The sequence below is a fragment of the Phyllostomus hastatus genome, unplaced genomic scaffold (genome assembly GCF_019186645.2).
Source record: "Phyllostomus hastatus isolate PE091 unplaced genomic scaffold, TTU_PhHast_1.1 phas_scaffold_78, whole genome shotgun sequence".
Taxonomy (NCBI): domain Eukaryota; kingdom Metazoa; phylum Chordata; class Mammalia; order Chiroptera; family Phyllostomidae; genus Phyllostomus; species Phyllostomus hastatus.
Genome location: NW_025334041.1, coordinates 75,264,066 through 75,276,419, shown reverse-complemented (window position 1 = coordinate 75,276,419; position 12,354 = coordinate 75,264,066).

Below are 12,354 nucleotides of genomic sequence, written 5' to 3'. Positions count from 1 at the left end.
CACTTTTTAATCAAATTGTTTATGAGAGCTGTCAACCACTATTAGAAATGTGTTAGAACTGAATAAATCCTTTCTTCCCATCACTAATAAGTGAAAACAGGCAAAAGCAAAGGCACTGGAACACTAGAATTGAATGAGTGAGCATTCCTGAAGCACTTATGACTTGCCTGTCTTCTTGTTTGAAAAAAAATATAGAAAATAAGTTGTTATCTTAACCTATTATACCTTTCAGAAAGTGAAGCCTTGTGCTCAAAGCAGTTTCGTTGAAAGGTGGCATGGTAATTATGTGTTCTGTTCTTACCGTAGTGATTACGAATCACTATTATTTCTTTGAAGTATGACAAACTGAGATTAAAAGAAAATTTCACTCATCAATAAAAATAAAAGGTAGGTAGGGCTGCAAAGAGTAATGCACATAATAAGTAAACTCACATATGGGTACTGGGTCTATATCTTTACTACTTTATATTGATAACAAACTTCTCTTTCAAAAATCTTATTTCCTTAACTAGATTATAAATTCTCAAATAGATTTTAAGGACTTAATGTAGGTTAATAATATATTCAGTGTTTGATACAATGTTTATGAATTAATGTATTACTTGATATTTCCATATTTTTAATTCATTTAGATATACATATTGACCTGTAAAAAATCCCTGCTGAGATTGCCTACATCAGAGGTATACCCTGTCATGGCCTTTTATAATAGCCTTTTGCTATGGGAAATAACACAAGAAAAACCCTCTGTTCTTTCTCTGTCTCCATAACATATATTTTAAACTTACAACATGGATTTCCATTTTAGGGTAACCATACTTTAAATATCACACACCCAGCTGATTTCCCTCAGAGAGCTCATTTTTCTCTGAAATTATCTTAATTTACTTACTTACATACACTTTTATTTTATTTTATTTTATTTTAACTCGTTGTTCCATTACATTTGTCCTCCTTTTTCCCCATTGCTTACCCCTACCCTGTCCTCCTGACTCCCACAGATAACACACACTTTTATTATTGGCCCCACTTCATTAAATCTTTAATTACATATAGGAATTAAATTTATCCTTTGGTGATAAATATTGTTCTAATATCTAGAACAATGTATTGTCTAGTAGGCATTCAATATATAGAACAGTGCATTACATAGTAGGCATACAATAAATAATTTTGAATAAAATGTGTAGAAAGGAACCTGGAGAGAAAAATCAATACTACCAGAGACAGTGCCTTAGATAAAGTAAGATGAGATTGCCCCAAAAAGCTAATATGATCAAGTTGGGTACACTCCCATTGTACTTACTGTGTAAGAGCTGCAGGCCCCAGAAAGAAATAATTTAATTCAAAAAACAATTATTAAATAAATGCTTCTTTGGTGAACTGAATTTGACTAGGCATTTAAAATTAAGATATAGAAACCAGTGTCTTACCTTCATTGAATTCAAAGTCAAAGCAAAAAAAAGTAAATAGGTTATTATGAAAGGTAGTAAATAAGCACTGTGTTAACAGTAACCATAGGGTGTTGTAAGAGCACGAATATTTTCAATGGATGCAGATTGGATTGCAGAGCATTTTCAAAAGGAAGCATTAAGTATTAAATCCAATTTGGTACCATTTATTAATACTTACAAGTTCTCAGTCATTGTCTCTTCAAAATTTGTCTCAGCTCCATATTCCTTCTGTTTTCACTTTCAGAACTTATTTCAAAGATGTATTATATAAAATTATACACATGAAACATACATAATCTTATTAATGAGTGTCATCCCTATAAATTTAATCAAGTTAAAAAAACTATATTGGATTCTCCTTCTATAAGCCCCATGTCTTTTATTTTCTTTTTTTAGTGTTAACCCTTTTGTTTTCTTCTACGCTTCATTCTAATTTATTTTTATAATTTTAATTTTATTAAGTTTATTAATAATTTTCTTTCTTTTTTCTCCATTTTTAATTTTATTGTTGTTCAAGTACAGTTGTCTGCCTGTTCCTCCCATCTTTCCCCACTCACCCTGGCCATCCCCACCTTCCTCCCCTAATTCCACCATTCTTGGTTTTGTCCATGTGTACTTTATAGCTGTTCCTGAAAACCCTTCACCCAATTATCCCCTCCCATCTCCCCTCTGGTTACTGTCAGACTGTTCTTTTTTAAAAAAATTTATTTTAATCATTGTTGAAATACAGTTTTCTCCCTTTTACTCCCAATGCACAACCCCTCCCAAACCTCCCCACTTCCATCCCATTACCACCCTCCCCCTAGTTTTTGTCCATGTGTCCTTTAAGTTTGTTCCCATGAATCCTTCCCAATGTCCCCTGAAATGCCCTCTTCTCTCCCCTGTGGTCACTGTCAGCCTGTCCTCTATTTCAGTGTCTTTGGTTATATTTTGCTTGCTTCTTTGTTTTGTTGTTTAGGTTCCTGTTAAAGGTGAGATCATATGGTCTTTGTCTTTCAATGCCTGGCTTGTTTCGCTTAGCATAAGGTTTTCCAGTTCCATACAAGCTGTTGCGAAGGGTAGGAGCTCCTTCTTTCTTTCTGCTGCATAGAATTCCATTGTGTAAATGTACCATAGTTTTTTGATCCATTCATTTACTGATGAGCATCTCGGTTGCTTCCAGCATCTAGCTATTGTAAATTGTGCTGCTATGAACATTGGGATGCATAGGTTCTTTTGAATTGGTGTTTTAGTATTTTTAGGATAGAGTCCCAGCAGTGGAATCGCAGGGTCAAAAGGCAGATCCATTTTTAGTTTTCTGAGGAAGTTCCATACTGCTTTCCATAGTAGTTGTACCAGTCTACAGTCCCACCAACAGTGCACTAGGGACCCCTTTTTCTCCATAACATCCTCAACACTTGTTTGTTGCTTGGTTTATGATGACCATTCTGACTGGTGTGAAGTGGTATATGGGTTTTCATTTGCATCTCTCTGATAGCTAGAGATATTGAACAGTGTTTCATGCGTCTTTGGATTTTCTGTATGTCCTCCTTGGAGAAGGGTCTGTTCAAGTCCTTTGCCCATTTTTTAATTGGATTCCTTGTCTTCTTAGAGTGCAGTCGTGTAAGTTCTTTATATATTTTGGAGATTAAACCCTTGTCTGAGATATCATTGGCAAATATGTTTTCCCATACAGTTGGTTCTCTTTTAATTTTGATACTGTTTTCTTTAGCTGTGCAGAAGCTTTGAATTTTGATGAGGTACCATTTGTTTATTCTTTCCTTTATGTCCCTTGCTCTACGGGACAAGTCAGTAAAACAGTTTCTGCATGAAATATCTGAGATTTTCCTACCTACTTTCTCCTCTAGGACTTTAATGGTGTCACGATTTATATTTAAGTCTTTTATCCACCTTGAATTTATTTGTGTATATGGTGTAAGTTGGTGCTCAAGTTTCATTTTTTTTGCACGTGGCTGTCCAGTTCTCCCAACACCATTTGTTGAAGAGGCTGTTTTTACTCCATTTTATGTTGCTGCCTCCTTTGTCAAATCTTAATTGACCATAGAGACTTGGGTTTATTTCTGGGCTCTCTGTTCTGTTCCGTTGGTCTGTGTGCCTGTTTTTATGCCAGTGCCAGGCTGTTTTGATTACAGTGGCCTTGTAGTATAGTTTCGTGCCAGGTACTGTGATCCCTCCTACTTTACTCTTCTTTCTCAAAACTGCAGCAGCTATTCTGGGTCATTTATGATTCCATATAAATTTTTGAAGTGGTTGTTCCATGTCTGTGAAATATGCCATTGGTACTTTAATAGGAATTGCATTGAATGTGTAATTTGCTTTGGGTAGTATGGACATTTTGATGATATTAATTCTTTCAATCCATGAACACGGTATATGTTTCCATTTGTTCATGTCTTCCTTGATTTCTTTCCTGAGTGTTATGTAGTTTTCTGAATACTGGTCTTTTACCTCTTTGGTTAGGTTTATTCCTAGATATTTTATTTTTCTTTTTACTATTTCAAATGGGATTTTTTCCTTGATCTCTGCTTCTGCTGTTTCATTGTTGGTGTAAATAAATGCCTTTGATTTCTGGATATTGATTTTGTATCCTGCTGTTTTGCCAAATTCATTTATTAGGTCAAGCAGTTTTTTTGGTGGAGTCTATAGGATATTCTATGTACACTATCATGTCATCTGCAAACAGTGACAATTTTATTTCCTCCTTTCCGATTTGGATGCCTTTTATTTCTTTTTCTTGTCTGATTGCTGTGGCTAAAACTTCCAGTATTATATTGAATAGAAGTGGTGAAAGTGGACAGCCTTATCTTGTTCCTGATCTTAGTGGAAAAGATTTTAATTTTTGCCCATTGAGTACGATGTTGGCTGTAGGTCTCTCATATATGGCCTTTATTGTGTTGAGGAATGCTCCCTCTATTCCCACATTGTCAAGTGTTTTTATCATGAATGGGTGCTCTACCTTATCAAATGCTTTTTCTGCATCTATTGATATGATCATGTGGCTTTTGTCTTTGCTTTTGTTTATGTGATGTATTACATTTACTGATTTGTGAATATTGTACCATCCTTGCATCCCTGGAATGAATCCCACTTGTTCATGGTGTATGATCTTTTTAATGTATTGTTGGATGTGGTTTGCCAGTGTTTTGTTGAGGATTTTAGCATTAATGTTCATCAGTGATATTGTCCTGAAGTTTTCTTTCTTTGTTGTGTCCTTATCTGTTTTTGGAATTAGGATGATGTTGGCCTCATAAAAAGAGTTTGGGAGTCTCCCATCTTTTCGGATTTTTTGGAATAGTCTGTGAAGGATAGGGGTTAGCTCTTCCTTAAATGCTTTGTGGAATTTTCCTGTGAAACCATCTGGCCCAGGGCTTTTGTGTGTTGGAAGTTTTTTTTATTACTGCTTCATTTTCTTTTGTTGTTATTGGTCTGTTCAGGCTTTCCTCTTCTTTTTCATTGAGTTTTGGAAGATTATATTTTTCTAGAAATTTGTCCATTTCATCTAGGTTTTCAAATTTCTTGGCATACAGTTCTTCATAGTCATTTCTTACAATCATTTGTATTTCTGGGGTGTCAGTTGCAATCTCTCCTCTTTCATTTCTGATTGTGTTTATTTGGGACTTCTCTCTTTTTTCCTTGATGAGTCTGCTTAAAGGCTTGTCGATTTTGTTTATCTTTTCAAAGAACCAGCTCTTGGATTCATTGATCCTTAGAATTGTGCTTTTATTCTCTATGTCATTTAATTCTGCTCTGATCTTGGTTATTTCCTTCCTTCTGCTTGCTCTGGGCTGTCTTTGTTGTTGTTCCTCGAGTTCTTGTAGATGTAGGGTTAGGTTGTTTGTTTGGAATGTTTCTAACTTATTTAGGTGGGCCTGTATTGCTATGAACCTCCCTCTCAGGACTGCCTTGGCTGTGTCCCATAAATTTTGGGTTGTTGTGAGTTTGTTTCCATTTGTTTCCAGAAACCTTTTGATTTCTTCCCTAATATCATTCTTGACTCATTCCTTGTTTAACAGCATGCTATTTAATCTCCATGATTTTAAGTGTTTTGTATTTTTTTCCTTGGGGTTGGTTTCTAGCTTCAGTCCCTTGTGGTCCAAGAAAATGCTTGGTATGATTTCAATTTTCTTCAAATTGTAGAGGCTTGTTTTCTGTCCTATCATGTGGTTTATCTTTGAAAATGTTCCATGTACATTTGAAAAGAATGTATATTTAGCTTCTTTTGGATGGAGGGCTATGTATATATCAGTAAAGTCCATTTCCTCAAGGGTATTGTTCAATGCAACCATATCTTTGTTGATGTTTTGTTTGGAAGATCTGTCCATTTTTGACAGTGGGGTATTAAAATCCCTTACTATAATTGTGTCCCTGTCAATATCTTTCTTGAAGTCCTCCAAGATTTTCTTTATGTATTTGGGTGCTCCTATGTTGGGTGCATATATATTTACAATGTTTATGTCTTCTTGGTGGATTCTTCTCTTGAGTATTATGAAGTGACCTTCTGGGTCTCTTTTCATGGTTATTTTTTTGAAGTCTATTTTGTCTGATATGAGTATTGCTATTCTGGCTTTTTTTTCCTGTCCATTTGCTTGGAAGATTTGTTTCCAGCCCTTCACTTTCAGCTTGTGCAGGTCTTTTATCCTGAGGTGGGTCTCTTGTAGACAGCAGATATGTGGGTCATTTTTTCTTATCCATTCAGCTATTCTATGTCTTTTGATTGGAGCATTTAATCCATTTACGTTTAAGGTTATTATTGATAGGTACTTATTCATTGTCTTTTATGTATGTGTGTTCCTCTCACTCTTTCTCTTTTCCTTCCCTTCCTTAAAGCAGTCCCTTTAGCATCTCTTGCAGAGCTGGTTTGGTGGAGGTGTATTCTTTTAGACTTCTTTTGTCTGGGAAGCTTCTTATTTGGCCTTCTATCTTGATTGAGAGCCTTGCTGGATATAGTAGCCTTGGTTGCAGACCTCTGGATCTCATTACTTGGAGTATTTCTTGCCATTCTCTTCCAGCTTGAAGTGTTTCCATTGAGAAGTCAGCTGTTAGCCTTATTGGGGCTCCCTTGTATGTTACTTCCTGTTTCTCCCTTGCTGCCTTTAAGATTCTCTCATTGTCTTAAAATTTTGCCATTTTAATTATAATGTGTCTTGAGGTGGGCCTCTTTGGGTTCCTCTTGATTGGGACTCTCTGTGTTTCCTGGATTTGTGGGAGTTTTTCTCTTCTCAAATTAGGGAAGTTCTCCTTCATTACTTTTTCAAGTAGGTTTTTGATCCCTTGCTCTTCTTCTTCTCCTTCTGGTATCCCTATCATACGGACATTATTACGTTTCATATTGTCTTGCATTTCTCTTAATCCCTCTTCATTCTTTCTGAGCCTCTTTTCCTTTTCTTGCTCTTTCTGGGTTTTGTTTTCTACGTTGTCCTCTAGCTCACTAGTCTGATCTTCTGCTTCATCAATCCTGCTTTTCATTCCTTCTACTGTGTTATTCAGTTCAGAAATTGTATTCTTCATTTCCTCTTGGCCCTTGTTGAGAGTTTCTGTTTCCTTTTTCATGTTTATATAGTTTGTAGTGAGATTGTTGTAGTTTCCCTCTAATTTCTGATAGCTCATTGTGAGTTCATTGAACTTCCTGATAATCATTGTTTCTAACTCACTATCTGATAGTTGAGTTGCCTCTATGTCATTTAGCATTTTTCCTGAGGCTTCCTCGTTTCCCTTCAATTGGAGGTTGTTTCTTTGTTTTCTAATTGTTTGTGGGTTTCTTCTTGTTAGCCTCTGTTTCTTAAATTGATCTGTTCTTGTTCCCTATAATTATGGTGTGAAATTCTGTGGTAGAATACTTGTGGGATTCAGTGGTGCAATCTCCTTCATGTACCCTGTGTTCACAGCTTCCCCCTACTCTTTTTCTGTGATCAGTTGGAGGAGTAAGGCAAAATGGTTTAAGACAGCAAGACTATGATATTTACATTAGCAGCCAGTAGAGAAGAGATGGGTTATCCTTTGGCTACTTATAGTGTTAACCATAATCCTCCACCCCACTATCCACATTTTAGAAAAGATGGAAAGAAGGTAAGACTCTTATTGGGGACGAGAGGATTGTTAATTGGATCTAGAAAGCTGTGAGGCTGTGGGAGGTCAGATTCTAAGGTAGGGTTGGATTAAAGATTAGTAAATAGGAGTAGTGTGTAAAAGAATAGGGACAACCCCCACAATAGTATAGTTCAGGAAATTGCAAAGTGGGCTGAGATCAGGTAGGGGTATTGAGTAGTATTTACAATTGTATGGACTAGGTCTTATTAACAGTAATAGTAAAGTGACAGTCATGTGGCAGAATGGATGAGATCTAGATAACAAAAATAAAGAATATAGAACCTTGAGAGGTGTATTGATGGAATACAGATGAAGGATAGTAAATTATCAACACACTGTGACTGAGATACCAGGGGGAACCTATCAAATGACAGTATAACCAGCCAAGCAAAGAAGATTATACAGAAAGAAAAAGAATACCAAAATACTATTAAAATAAAAAATGTCAGAAAAGTGAGAAAAAGATAATACAAATTTACAGTAACTTGCAAGATCAAAAAAAAAGGGAAAAAAAAGCAGAAGATGGAGTGCAGGAGAGATAAATTTGGAATGGAAAGTATAATCCTAGGATGAATGGAAGAGAAACATAAGGGATTGAGAGATATAAAAATAAGAATAATTTAAAAATAAAATGTCACTTAAAACACAAGTTAAAATCAATCAATCAACAACAGCCACAAAAACAAAACAAAAAAAAAGAAAAACAAAACAAAACAAAACAAAATCTCTTGTTGATTTCTAACTGGCCAGACCAGTTTTTCTGATCTTACTGGCTTCAGCTGGCTGAGGGACCTTTGAAATGCTTATTATCACTCTTCCCAGCCAAATCTCAGCAAGTCTCTCAGGTATCCTGAGTGCTACCGAGCACACTCGCTCTCCAGAGCTCACTGCCACGTTCTTCTGGACTCCGGGGTCCCTGCAGGGTTCCAGCTCTTTGATCTCAGGAGGCACCCACCACGTTTTGGGATTCACTGTGCCCTCCCTGAGAATCATAAAAGGGTGCACCCCTCCACCAAATTTTTGAGTTTCGGGCTCTAGGAATGCCCTAAGTGGCACGTCGCTTCCGGGTTCACTGCTCAAGAGTCAGGATTCCAGATGGGGCACGCACCTCCACAGTTCTGAACCGCAGGCTCTGGAAACCTGGGAACGCTGTGCCCTTTCCTGGATTGGGATTGCAATGTCTGGGTTTTCAACTGATCTGCACTCCCACCGGCTATGGGTACGGTCATATTTCCAGGCCGCTCCTGGTCGGGCTGGCTGGAAATTTTTGAGTTTTGGGCTCTAGGAATGCACTAAGTGCTGTGTCTTTTCTGGGATCACAGCTGGAGAGGCAGGATTCCTGATGGGGCACGTGCTTCCACAGTTCCGAACCGCAGGCTCCCGAAACTGGAAAACGCCTGTGCCCTTTCCTGGCTCTGGGTTTTCCACCGATCCGCACTCCCACTGGGCTAGGGGTGCGGGCGCTCTTCCAGGCCACCCCTGGTCTTGCTGGCTGGAGGCCCTCACTTCTCCCACGGCTCTGGGTGGGTGTTCACAGACCCTGGGCGATTTTTCCCAGTCCAACTGGCCTCTCTGTGCCTTCAAGCAACAAGTTCTCCCCTGCAGTTGCTCAACCCCCGTATTCAGGGGAGGGAGCAGTGACTCCCCTCTCCCGGGAGCCCTGAGGCAGACCCGGGAGCACCAGGTCCTGTTTTCAAAAATGATTCGGTAACCTACGCCACTTGCTCTGTTTCTCCACCAATCTACAAGTTTCCCTCCTCTTCACAGAAGCCGAGAATCACACTGCCTGGAGTAAAGCCGCCATCTTTCTCCCTCAGATTGTTCTTAATTTCAATAACTTTGCCTATACTTTCCTTGTTTGTTTGTTTTGTTGATTAGGTTCCAGTTAAAGGTGAGATCATATGGTATTTGTCTTTCACCACCTGGCTTATTTCATTTAGCATAATGCTCTCCAGTTCCATTCATGCTGTCACAAAGGGTAGGAGCTCCTTCTTTCTTTCTGCTGCATAGAATTCCATTGTGTAAATGTACCATAGATTTTTGATCCATTCATTTACTGATGTGCACTTAGGTTACTTCCAGCACTTGGCTATTGTAAATTGTGCTGCTATGAACATTGAGGTGAATAGGTTCTTTTGGATTGGTGTTTCAAGGTTCTTAGGATATAATCCTAGAAGTGGAATTGATGAGTCAAAAGGCAGTTCCATTTTTAGTTTTCTGAGAAAATTCCATATTGTTTTCCATAGTGGTTGTACCAGTCTGCAGTCCCACCAACAGTGCACTAGTGTTCCCTTTTCTCCACAACCTCTCTAACACTTGTTGTTTGTTGCTTTGTTTATGATGGCCATTCTGACTGGTGTGAAGTGGTATCTCATTGTGGTTTTAATTTGCATCTCTCAGATGGCTAACAATGCTGAGCATCTTTTCATGTCTCTGGACCCTCTGTATGTCCTCCATGGAGAAGTGTCTGTTCAAATCCTTTGCCTATTTTTCAATTGGGTTTTTTGTATTCCTAGAATGGAGTCATTTTAGTTCTTTATATATTTTGGAGATGAAACCCTTGTCTGAGGTATCACTGGAAAATATGTTTTCCCATACAGTTGGTTCTCTTTGAATTTTAATACTGTTTTCATTAACCATGCAGAAGTTTTTATTTTGATGAGATCCCATTTGTTTATTCTTTCCTTTATGTCTCTTGCTCTAGGGTACATATCAGTGAAAATATTGCTGTGTGGAATATCTGAGATTTTCTTGCCTGTGTTCTCCTGAAGGACATTTATGGTGTCATGATTGATATTTAAGTCTTTTATTCACCCTTTATTTTTGTGTATGGTGTAAGTTGGTGATCGAGTTTCATTTTTTTGCATGTAGCTGTCCAGTTCTTCCAACACCATTTGTTGAATATGCTATTTTTACTCCATTTTATGCTGCTGCCCCCCTCTGTCAAATATTAATTGACCATAGAGGCTTGAGTTTATTTCTGGGCTATGTATTCTGTTCCATTGGTTTATATGTCTGTTCTTATGCCAATACCAGGCTGTTTTGATTACAGTGGTCTTGTAACACAGTTTGGTATTAGTATTATGATCCCTCCTACTTTGCTGTTCTTTCTCAAAATTCCTGCAGTTATTCGGGATTCTTTATGGTTCCATATAACTTTTTGAAGTGTTTGTTGTATGTCTGTGAAATATGCCATTGGTGCTTTAATAGGTATTGCATTGAATCTATAAATTACTTCAGGTATTATGGACACTTTGATGATGTTAATTCGTCCAATCCATGAACACAGCATATGCTTCCATTTGTTTGTGTCTTCCATTATTTCTTTCTTCAGTATAGTGTAGTTTTCTGAGTAGAGGTCTCTTACCTCCATGGTTAGTTTTATTCCTATGTATTTTATTTTTCTTGTTGCTATATCAGATGGGATTTTTTTTCCTAATCTCTGTTTCTGATCTTTTATTATTGGTATACAAAAATGCTTTTGATTTCTGGATATTGACTTTGTGTCCCACTGTTTTGCCAAATTCATTTATAAGGTTGAGTAGTTTTTTGGTGGAGTCTATAAGATTTTCTATATTATATTTTTTAATTTTATGGTTGTTCTGTTACAGTTGTCCCAATTTTCCCCCATTATTCTCCACTGTCCCACACACCACCCCTTCTTCCACAGTCAGTAATCTGTATTGTGTTTTTCCCATTATAATTTGGTTCTCTTATACCCCCTCCCCTCCAGCAATCACCACACTGCTATCCATGTCCATGAGATCTTTTGTCTTTTTGCTCAATCTCTACACCTCTTAATGTCCCAGGCCACTAACTGTCATCCAGTTCACTAGTTCTTTCTACTCTGTGTCCTATTGGCTATCCTAATCTACTTCCAAATATGATCTTTAAGTTTTCAGTTTTGGTTATTGAAAGCTTAGATTTTAGGTCTCTTCATTCTTTCTCAAATCAGTTCTGACACTTTTATAGTTTTCTATTTTTATACTAAATTTCAGCTTACAATTCAATACTTTAAACATTTAACTATAGTTGCTTTACAATCACTGTTGGCTAATTCTACCATGTCAAGTGTCCATCCTGTTATATAGGCTCTTTCATTAGGCTTCATATCTCCTACTAAAAGCTTGGTAAATGGTGATATTCTGTGGTCATTTATCTAATTAAAAAATTCCAGAAGAAATTACTTTGAGTCTATGTCAAAACGCAATGCAAGGTTTGAACATCCACTCCCCACAAAGGGTGTGTCTAACAGGGTCAAATCTATGTAAGGACCTCATTTGACACCAGACTTTCTCAGGAATAGCTTCTACCCTTTTATATTTTCTCTTTCCCTTTTCTTTTCTTTCTCGACTTAATATCACCTTGAAAGCACTTTTAGGTTAAAGTAAAAAGATATATTTATGGTTTCTTTACTTTTTTTTTGAAGATTTGGATTTTTCCTGATCAGGGAAGACACAAGATCTTCAGTGATGAATTTAAAATGTCATAAAGTGATGGTGAAAAATGTGATTTACCCTAATTTGAGTCAACTATTTCAGAAACCAATAGAAGTAAATATCAAATATAAAAAAAAACTTTCATTAGAAATAGGAACCTCACAATCAATATATAATATCTACTATCAATTGCTAAATTGCTAAATATTATATTACCTTAAAACACATTCCATCTTCCCTATAAAAAAAAACAGAAAATCATCATTACAAGTTCAGCCTTATCTTCTAAATAAATGATATGTGATGACAGCATAAAAATGAATGCATCCCATTCATTGTTCTGTTTTAATTAATTGCCAGCCTATGCTTCTTCT